Below are 12,046 nucleotides of genomic sequence, written 5' to 3'. Positions count from 1 at the left end.
TACACGTCATCCAGCATTTTATATCTTTAAGACACTCTGTCAATTTAGATAAGTTAGTGTTTTCATCTGGTCGTGATGAAATATATAATTGAGTGTCATCAGCATAACAGTGGAAATTAATTCCATGTTTTCTTATAATATTACCAAGTGGCAGCATATATATTGAGAATAGCAGAGGGCCTAACACCGATCCTTGCAGCATTCCATAGTCTACTGACGTTATCTTCGAATCTATCTTTAAACAGACAAAATGATAACGGTCTGATAAGTACGATCTAAACCAGCTTAATGCCTGTCCCTGAACACCAGTGTATTTTTTGTAGTCGATCCAAGAGTATTTTTATGATCTATAGTGTCGAACGCACTATTGAGATACAGCCTTGGTCAGAAGCTAAAAGTAAATCATTTGTAATTTTAACTAGCGCAGTTTCTGTGCTATGATGCGGTCTGAATCCTGACTGAAATTTTTCATAGATATCATTTTCTTGCAAGAAAGAGCACAATTGAGGGGACACAACTTTTTCTAGTATTTTAGACATAAATGGAAGATTTGAAATGGGTCTGTCATTTGCTAGATTATTTGGATCTAATTGTGGTTTCTTAATGAGAGGTTTTATTACTGCCAGTTTGAATATTCTTGAAACATGACCTAAAAATAAAGATGAGTTAATAATATTGAGAAGAGGCTCTTCCACTACAGGTAACACTTCTTTCAGTAGTTCAGTGGGTATTGGATCTAATAAACATGTTGTTGATTTAGATGCAATGATAAGTTTATTCAACTCTTCCTGTCCTATAGTTGTAAAGTGGTGTAGTTGTTCTTGAGGGGCGATAATTGAGGCTGAATCATAAGACACCATAAAATATTGTACATTTACAATTGTGTTTCTGATGCTTTCTATTTTCTCAGTGAAGAAATTCATAAAATCATTATTACTATACTGTAACGGAATATTTTGCTCTGGTGATGTCTGTTTATTTGTTAGTCTAGCCACGGTGTTAAATAAAAACCTTGGATTATTTAGGTTATTTTCTATTAGTTTGCGGAGATGCTCAGCCCTGGCTGCTTTAAGAGCCTTTTTATAATGTGACATACTGTCTTTCCACGCGATTCTAAAGACCTCCAAATTAGTTTGTTTCCATTCACGCTCTAAGTTACGAGTTTCTCTCTTAATAACATGTGTAGCACTGTTGTACCATGGTGCCTTAGTTTTCTCTCTAACCTTTTTTAATCTAATTGGTGCAACAATTTCTAATGTACTAGATAAAATAGTTCTCAAACTGCTAGTCATTTCCTCTAGTTCATCTGTTTGTTTGGGTGCACTGAGCAGCTGAGATAGATCAGGTAAGCTATTTGAGAATCTATCTATAGTGGTTGGAAGGATTGTTCTGCCTGGTCAGATGTTGCCTGCCTCGCAACATGACAAATTTCAGCAGTACGTATTATGCAAGTTACCATGTAATGGTCAGTGACATCATCACTGCGGTACAATATCTATATCGGTTGGATTGGTTCCATATGATATAATTAAATCTAGTGTATGATTTAGACGATGAGTGGGACCACTGACGTTTTGCTTGACCCCAAAGGAGTTTAATAAATCTGTAAACGCAGCCCCTAACGCATCATTTGTGTTATCTACGTGTATGTTAAAATCTCCAACCTGCTCTTATCTGGGGCTCGAGGGCTGTTCTTCTGCTGCCTACATAGACAACATTATAAACGCATCACATACTCACGTCCAAAGACGGGCAGCAACTTTATCCTGGCTTACAAAACGCCTTAATCTGACTAATTTATAAAGCAACACTACATGCATGCTTTATGCAAAAGCCAGTCTTACAATGTGTTTTGACAACAACAACAACAACAACAACAACAACAACAACAACAACAACAACAACAACAACAACAACAACAACAACAACAACAACAACAACAACAGAATTGTGCATGAAGTTAAGGCTTTAAAACAGTGCAATCAAAAAAGTTCAATCACTGTAAAGAAAAGCACTCTTTTATCTCTACTTTTATGCATATTAGAATTATGCATCATGCAACAACTCAAAAGAGTTTTTTAAAAAAGTTTATTTTAAATATGCTTAAAATCAGTGCAAATCAAAAAGGCACTATTTTACTCAATATTGAATATTAGAGTAATGCATTGTTAGCAACATCTCTACTGAAATAAATTGTGAATCAATGTGGTTTTTAATCCACCAATCAGATTAGCAGTTAATAAATATTATGTTTTAGTTATGAAGCCATCACCTCCAGTTGTCAGTTATATTTGTATGTAAATATGTATCTGATCATGGTCAGACACACAAAGGTCATAGTTTCCATAGAATGACCCTGGGAATCCTTCCTTTGAACAGTAAAATAAATTATTTTCCTTTTTTTTTGGTCTTTTTTTCAGCTCATCTTATTGACATTACCAAGGACGAATGTGTGGAGAGATTTATCCCAGCGTTCACGTCTGATCTGCTCGCGTGTCCGTCAACATGAACCCGCCATCATCTGCTCGTCCAATCAAATTACTGAGATTTCTAGTTTCCTCCCTGTCAGTAATTTCATATTCGTCCTGAAAGTCAATCTGCCTACAAATGTACATTTGTATCAATGCAGAAAACGGAGAGGATTGTAAGTGATGCAGACGTCTGATGTGACATTGAGGGCCGTGAGACTTATGAGAACTCACTTGTTTTTCTTCAGACTGAATGGATTTTTAACCTTGAAACACAAGGACGCCCAAAAGACCAGCATCAGATGCTGAATCATTCAGCAATCTTCACCAAAACAAATGGAGATCTCGAATTTTTTCAAACTGTACGACTCATTCAGAATGAGTCACACTTGATAGAGAGAGAGAGAGAGAGAGAGAGAGAGAGAGAGAGAGAGAGAGAGAGAGAGAGCTATGAAAGAAAATAGGTGTTACACATTATAATGTGTCTAACTATATGTACTTTTCAGTTCAGAATTAAAATTCCCTAAAAATGTACTCACCCCCACGTCACCCAAGATGTTCATGTCTTTCTTTCTTCAGTCGAATTGCAGTTTCAGTGCAGCTTCAAAGCCAAACCATCGGCCATTTTATAAAAAAATAAACATTTATATACATTATAACCGCAAATGCTCGTCCTGCACTAGCTGTGATGCCCCACACATTAAGTAATCACATTGAAATGTCACGCGTGATGTAGGCAGAAGAACCAACCTTTAGTTTTTTAAACCGGAACACATGTGACATTTCAACGTGATTACTGTCATAAATGACTGACAAAGTGTCGAAGGTGGGTCTTGAAACCGGGTATCCCAGTCAGAGAAAGCTACTTTTTACCTCTGGTCTACTGGGGAAGACAATTTGTAGAAGGACCCATATGCAGAAGCAAAAGCAAACTAGGACACTCAGATAACTCAAAAGCAGGCAGTCTTTACTTGATCTCAGTTTTCAAATACAAACAAAAGAGCAGTCATAGCTTTACAAAACATAAAGTATGCCGAATGGCAACAGAGAAACAGCACTTAACTCTTCTAGAACTCAGGAAACCCATAGAGGGTAGACTCAAGACTGAAAACAGCTCAATGAAACTGCCAAACTTAAATAGGGTTATTTTCCCTATTCCCTATTAAAACTTATTTTCCTGTTATCTCTGTAAAGCTGTGGAGGGCAGGTTCAGAAACAATCTGTATTGTAAAAAGTTCTATATAAATAAATGTGGTAAAATACATGCGAAACACATTAACTTAATGAGCAGTACTAACTAAAGAGTTCACAGCAGGTGGTGCCACCTGGGAAAGCGGGGCTTCTTGGCTGTGGACAGAGGAGAGTAGACAATAGGCTTCAAATGTGAAAAGTGGAGTGGCACATAGACCTGAGGAGGAGTAGCCGGTTTGACACAGGGTTAATCTTCCTAATGATCTTAAAAGGACCAATGAATCGGGGGGCCAGTTTCCAAGGCTCTAAATGAAGTGTAAGATCCTTAGTTGACAACCACACCCTCTGGCCCTGACGTAGTGATGGCCTGTTTCTGCTGCCATTTTGATGCTCTCACTAAGGCTGTACGTTCTTTCTGCAAGGCCTGGAGGTACCTCTGGACTAATTGGGTTGCGGAACCTCCAGTTCCGGCTCAGGAGTGCTATGAGCAAACTCAGCCCAGATCAGACGTGAGCTCCAGGTGCTTTGATTATTGGAGACTAGGCACCTGAGAGTCTTCTCAATCTCCTGGTTGTCCCGTTCTGTCTGACCATTAGACTGAGGGTGGAACACAGAAGACAGACTGATGGATGGTCCAATGAGATGGCCAAAAGCCTTCCAAAACCGAGAAGTGAATTGCGACCCCCCGATCAGAGACCATGTCCTTAGGAAACCCGTGGATCCTGAAGACATGCTGCATCATGAGGTCTGCCAATTGACAAGCTGTGGGGATCTTAGGTAGAGGTATCAGATGACATGCTTTTGAGAATCTGTCTACCACCACCAAGATGACTGTGTTACCTTGTGATTTAGGAAGTCCAGTAATAAAGTCCAAGAGATGGAAGACCTTGAGGGTGGGCTTTAGGTTCTTTATTTTTGGCACATACAAAACAGCCAAACAGAAATTCTCTGACATCCGCCTGCATACTGGGCCACCAGAACCGTGTCTGTATATGCTTCAAAGTTCTTGTAACTACACGGTGAGCGGAAAGAAGACATGCATGGCCCCACTGCAACAAATCAGATCGTACAACATTCAGAACAAAAAGGCGACCTGGGGGGCCATTACCTGGGTCGGGCTGTTGTCGTTGAGCCTTCTTTACCGCCAACTCTATTCCTCACTGAACTTCTGCCACCACCTTGGAGCCGGCAGCCTGGAATGATAGGCTCAGTTCTGTCCTCCACCTCTGGCGTGTCAAACTATCTCGAAAGGGCATCGGACCTAGAGTTCTTAGAGCCTAGTCGATGCGAGAGGATGAACTCAAAGCAATTAAAAAAGAGAGCCCATCGGGCCTGCCGTGGATTCAACCTTTTAGCCTCCTGGATATATGTGAGGTTCTTGTGGTCGGTCCAAATGATGAATGGGTGGTTGGTCCCTTCCATCCAGTGTCTCCATTCCAGGAGCGCCAACTTCAGCGCCAGCAGCACCCCGGTTACCACTGTCATAGTTCTTCTCTTCTGGGTTGAGTCGACATGAAAAAAAGGCACAAGGATGAAGCGTACTGTCCCCCGTGGTCTTTTGAGACAGAACGGCTCCCACTCCAACATCTGATGCATCCACTTCAACTACAAACGGTAACTCTGGATCGGGGAGGGTCAGGATGGATACAGAGGTGAATCATCGCTTGAGCAACTCAAATGCTTGATTAGCTCTTTCTGTCAACTGGAATTTCCTTTAAAAACCAAGATGAAAAAAGAACAAGATGGCGCCACAGACGTCTGCCTCTGGATTACGCTCCATAGTGCTTTTTGTGTTTTTGTTTAACGCTGTTTCTGTCGTCCCTTTCTGGTAACATTTACCAGAGAAGAGCTCTTAAACATTGGACTTTCAACTGCTGTTAGTGAGGCGTTACTACACCTGGCCGACTAGATAACTAACATGGAGAAAAGATGAGACTCCCTGCTCATTGTTCTTGGGGAGACTCCCTGCTCATTGTTCTTGGGGACTTCAACAGAGCAAACCTCAGCCATGAACTCCCAAAGTACAGACAGCATATTAAGTGTCCCACCAGAGACCCTAACGCACTGGACCACTGCTACACTCCATTAAAGGACGCATATCGCTCTGTTCCCCGTGTATCCTTGGGACTTTCAGATCACTGTTTAGTTCATCTTATTCCAACACACAAGCAAAAACTTAAATCTGCAAAACCTGTTGTAAAGACTGTGAAAAGATGGACCAACGAGTCAAAGCTGGAGTTACAGGCCTGCTTTGACTGTACTGACTGGAGTGTTTTTGCGGCTGCAGCCATTGACCTGGATGAACTAACTGACACTGTGACATCCTACATCAGTTTTTGTGAGGACATGTGTGTGCCGACTAAAACCTTCCGCACATACAACAACCAAAAACCCTGGTTCACAGTGAAACTCAGGCAGCTTCGTCAGACCAAAGCGGAGGCCTTCAGAAGTGGGGACAGAGTCCTGTACAACCAGGCCAGGAACACTCTGACTAAAGAGATCAAAGCTGCAAAGAGGAGCTACGCCAGAAAGCTAAACCGGCGTAGCTTCGACAGCTTTGCAGCCAACGACCCTGCATCAGTGTGGAGAGGCCTGGGGACACTCACTAACTACAGGAGACCATCCCCAAACACTGCTGGTACTGCTGGTACACAACAACTGGCAGACGAGCTGAATGGCTTTTATTGTAGGTTTGATAAGCCCACAGTCACACCTCAGAGTGACACCATCATCGAACAACCACCTTCCCCCTCTGACATGCTGCCAGCCCCCCTCTCTGACCCCTCATCTGCACTCAAGTGATGGTGATGAATCGGCCTACAGACGGGAGGTTGATCAGCTGGCTCTCTGGTGTGCTCAGAACAACCTGGAGCTTAACACGCTAAAAACTGTGGAGATGACTGTGGACTGCAGGAGGAGCCCCCCCACTCCTGCCCCCCATCACCATACTTAACAGCCCTGTGTCTGCTGTGGAATCCTTCAGGTTTCTGGGTTCCACTATATCCCAGGACCTGAAGGGGGGGCCCAACACTGACACTATCATCAAGAAGGCCCAGCAGAGGATGTACTTCCTGCGCCAGCTCAGGAAACTCAACCTGCCTAAGGAGCTGCTGATCCACTTTTATACAGCCATCATCCAGTCTGTTCTCTGTACTTCCATCACCGTCTGGTTTGGATCTGCCACCAAAAAGGACAGGAGCAGATTACAACGGACAGTCAGGACTGCAGAAAAATTATCGGTGCCAACCTGCCCTCCATTCAGGACTTATACATTTCCAGAGTCAGGAAAGGGGCAGGAAGCATCACTGCAGATCCAACTCACCCTGGACACAACCTGTTCCAGCTCCTCCCCTCTGGTAGGCGGTACAGAGCACTGTACGCCAAAACCAATATACACAGTAACAGTATCTTCCCACAAGCCACCACTCTGATGAATAGCTGATTTCTAACTCACAGTGCTGGGAACAATTATTGTGCAATAACCCAGTAATTCTGTCTCTAATCAGCCACCTGTTTACTGGTTACCACTTATTACTTATCCACCATTCTCTATTTCAGAGCTGTTCATATTGTTATATTGTATATACTGTATACCAGTCCACCTACCTCAAGTCATAACTCCTGCGCAATAATACCTACACTTATTTATTCCAGCATCCTTTGCATTATGCTCCATGGCACTTTGTACATGTGTACATGTATGTGTACCCATGGGCGTAATTTCCTTTGGGGACAGGGGGACATGTCCCCCCCACTTTTCAAAATCCCGTTTGTGTCCCCCCCCACTTTCAAATTCTTTTGTTATGATTTTAAACCGCACGCCATTATCGCAACGGAGGAGCAGGACCGAGCCTGTGTCGACGCGCGCGTCCACGTCCAGGAACTTCGCGTGCACTCTAAAAATAGCTCACTGAAAGTTCTAATGAGCAGGAATAACGTGAGCGGTTGCGGCGCAACGCCAGAAACAACAACAGGTGACTTTAATGTCATCATGGATGAAAAGAAAGAAAGGAGATGTGAATTGGTTGATTCAGTAAATTTGCTCAGGTCAGGATAATCATATTTTCTGTCTAACGTTAACGTTACACCTGTTGATGTTAGCCTTATGTTGACTGAGGCGAGCTACACTGCTGCTTAATAACTTCAGACTGTGTTAGCTAAATATATTAATGTAGAACATTCTGTGTAGCTTACTAAAAAATAAACATTCTGTAGGCCTACCATGAAAACGAGTCCACTTTAAACCGCTGCATTTTCTGTCAGCAGCGAAGTAGTCAAGACAGAACCTTACAATAACACACACACATTTATGCCAAAATGTCCGTTTTGTCGAGTATCCCACAAGAACAGTCTTAAATTAGTTAAATAGAATCTTAAATGGAAGTAAAGAGTTGTGAGAGAATGAGACGCGTGAGATCCTGTCAGCAGCGGCAGATCTTAAAGTGACAGCAGCCACTCATTCTCTCTGTCAGTAAAGTTAACCAAAGAACAAAAGGAAAAGAGAAAATTACTAACTGCTCTTGACTAAAGAACAGATTAATCAAAACAAATATTTTAAATTAATTTATTTAAATTAATTTTTAATTTATAATTTATGCCGTTTTATAAACTTTCTGAAATGTCTGTATATTTCATACATGTTAGACAACTGGCACAGCTGTTAGACAGAAAGTCAACATAATATGACATCTATTATGGGTTTATGTGAGGTTTGTTTTAAGTTCACTTTTTTCACTATATTTTTTGAAGCCTAATAAAATGAAGCCTTATTTCATCGAGACATTATTCTGTCTTTATGTTGTTTCTACATTACAGTGGAAATTGAGTCTCACATTATTTAAATTTTATTTACACACAAATCATTAATAGCTAACATTTTTTACTTTATAAAATTATTCTCTTAAGTCTTGGCGTTCGGCCCCAATTAAACAATAAAGTAAGACATCTTTTTCTTATATACATAGATAGCCTACTATTATTTTTGGCAGAATTTATCATTATAATCAAATGATTTCCTGGATTTTGCATCACCATTGTCCCTAAATGTCTGTAAATGCAGGAAATGGGATTCAAATCGAAAATATTTTCCCCCACTTTGTGTCCCCCCCACTTCTCAAACCAAAGTTACACCCTTGTGTGTACCTGTATATCACATCCACCTCCGACATATACATACTAATGATAATAACAATAATAATATTATTCTTGCATCCTTTGCACTCTGCTCACTGCACTATTTGTCAATATGTCTATATTGTTTTTGTTCATAGTGTGTATATTAGTATTGTAGTATATATTGTAGTCTGTGTCTCCATTCAGGATTTATACGACTTATAACAATGTACAATCCAATCAAAGTCCTTGTATGTGTACACATACCTGGCAATAAAGCTGATTCTGATTCTGATTTAGGTCTTTTTGGTAAGGGCTGTAAGGGGTTCTGCAATGGAGCTGAAATTCATTATAAATCTATTAGAAAAATTTGCAAAACCAAGAAAGTGCTGTACCTGTTTAACAGAGCATGGCTGGGGCCAGTTCAGGACTGCACGTGTCTTGCCAGGATCCAACTGAATGCTGCCATTGGAGACAATGAACCCAAAGAAGGAGACAGTTGGTACATGAAATACACATTTCTCCACCTTCACAAAGAGGTTGTTCCTTAACAGTTGAGACAAAACCTGCCTGACATGCTGGACGTGATCTTGGTAACAACGGGAGAAGATTAAGATGTCATCAAGATAAACAAACACAAATTGGTTAAGCATCTCTCGTAGAACATCATTAATGAATGCTTAGAAGACGGCTGGGGCATTGACTAGGCCAAAAAGCATTATCTTATATTCATAGTGACCAGTCGGGGTGTTGAATGCAGTATTCCACTCATCCCCGGCTCGGATCCTAACAGACATTCCTCAGGTTAGGACAGGTTTACTTGTATGGGAAGGTTTAAGGTGTAATTATAGATGTAACTAGAAATGAATTTAGTAATAGAAGTGACTTTAGTAATAACTGTACATTATGCATGATTACATGGAAATAACCCTAAACCGAATCGTAATCCTAAGTAAATGTAGTTAAATAATATTACTCAGTACTTTAATGCATAATTACACTGTAACAATGACACCTTAAAATAATTGAAACCAAAAAAACAAATAAACAAAAAAAAAAAAAACATACACAATAATAGCACTCTATCAAATGTAAAGATAAAGTGGGACCTAAACTAGATTTGATAAAAGCAAGACATTTGTAAAAAAATAAAAATAAAAAATAATAATAACTACAAGCTGCAAATGTGAGAAAGAAAATCTGACAAAACAGAAGAAAGTTAGTAAAGAAAGTTGTGAAAAGAAAGCGGCATAGAGGAGAGGAGCTGCAGAAGACGCGCGCCTCTGGAGTGATTTATTTGGTAAATCAGGACACAATGAGCGGATTATGACGCTCTAATAGGAGAGAGTGTTTGGGGAGCCGCTAATTGGCTGTGATTGAGTTGCAGAGAGAGAGAGAGAGAGAGAGAGAGAGAGAGAGAGAGAGAGAGAGAGAGAGAGAGACAGAGAGAGAGAGAGAGAGAGACCTGGGATCGCGTGCGTCTGTCACACAATCATCCGCTAATCAGATGCTCAAATTAAAAGTGCGTGTTTGGCGCCGAGGACGAGCTTGTGCGAATGGGAACTTCACCATCACAATCTCACACTCTGACAGAGTCACACACACACACAGGCACACACACACACGTGATCACACATGTTCTGTTTTCCAGGGTGTGTCTGAGAATGAGGTCCAGGTCACTCTTTCCCTTATGAAATTTCATGAGAACTGATTTAAGAGCATTGATTAGCTGACCTAGGAGTGTGTGACGAGTCAGTCAACATGTATGAAGACAATATAATAATATACTCCAGCTTTGTTTATTAAACGCTGTCCAATGCAGTGACTGTAGAGCTGTGCAGTAGGGGTCAGTGTTTCACTGTTCCACACACACACACACACACACACACAGACACACAGACACACACACACACACACACACACACACACACACACACACACACACACACACACACACACACACACACACACACACACACACACACACACACACTCTCTCTCTCTCTCTCTCTCTCATACACACATACGCACACATACACACACACTCACAAACTCTCTCTCACACACAAACCCTCTCTCGCAAACATATACTCACGCACACACAAAATAATATTATATTATTAATAAAATCATCTTATATTTAAACTGAAATTAAAGCATCAATCACTGTTATTTCTTTCACTATAGACTAATAATGCACAGCGTTTCTGACTTTAAATTGCACTAAAATACAAATGTTCTGTAATATAAGTGATGTTTGATTCCATATGAATGTCTTCAGTATTTAATATTTTAAATAAAAGCAGATAATCTGATAAAAGTCATAATTAACATGAATACATGTTTATTAACGTATTATTTATTTGAAATATTAATATAAATATTTAACATATTGAACACAAAAAATAATGATTAGATATTGATCCAAAACATTAAAGGAAATTATAAATGTAGGTCTAAATAGTTTAAAAATGTAATCACCTTCATCAAAATTAGTAATTTATTTCAGTTGCACGCCTGGAAATTAACGCTAAGAATCATACAAAATAATTATACAATATACAATGAATTTCAAAAACAACTTTCTGCTAATTGTTCTTGATTTGTCTATCCTCGCAGCACATTTTTTTAATTGTAATGTTTGGTTTGTAAAGCTTTATGATTCAGTGTAAGAGACTGAAGTGGGTTTGGCTGTAAATGGGATTAATTCTCAAAGATCGTCCTTTACTCTTCCTCCTGTAATTTAATTTGCGGCTCTACACCGGAGACTGCCTTCAACTACATTACAAACACACTACATTATTCTACTCGTTATTATCAATATCTTCATATTCTTAATGATTCTATTTTTGTCTTGTCTTGAGATTAAAATACTGTTAAAATGAAAAAAATCGGCCCGGGATGCAACATTTCATAACATATAAAGACTTAATTTGTCTGTTCATTTGTTTTATGTTTAGATCTGCCACACGTTCAGTGTTATTATCAGGTGAGAAGAACATTTGAGCTCAATAATGACACTAAACAAAGTGAATTTGTTTCATTTGAACTTCACACTGTTACTGAACTGAATCAAAATTGAACTGAATTGAGCTGAATAATAACTAATGTCTTTTATGTTTTAAAGCTGAAATTGAACGTATCATAATTGATGAATTGTACAACATTAACAGTGTTATTTTCCTGTTTTATCCCTGTGAAGCTGCTTTGAAACGATAAAGCACTATAGAAATAAATGTGACACAACAAAATAAACATATCTCAGTATATACTCT

Source organism: Siphateles boraxobius, unplaced genomic scaffold (assembly GCF_051911475.1).
Source record: "Siphateles boraxobius isolate OS27281-9 unplaced genomic scaffold, OSU_SipBor_1 22, whole genome shotgun sequence".
Taxonomy (NCBI): domain Eukaryota; kingdom Metazoa; phylum Chordata; class Actinopteri; order Cypriniformes; family Leuciscidae; genus Siphateles; species Siphateles boraxobius.
This window is presented reverse-complemented; position numbering follows the sequence as displayed.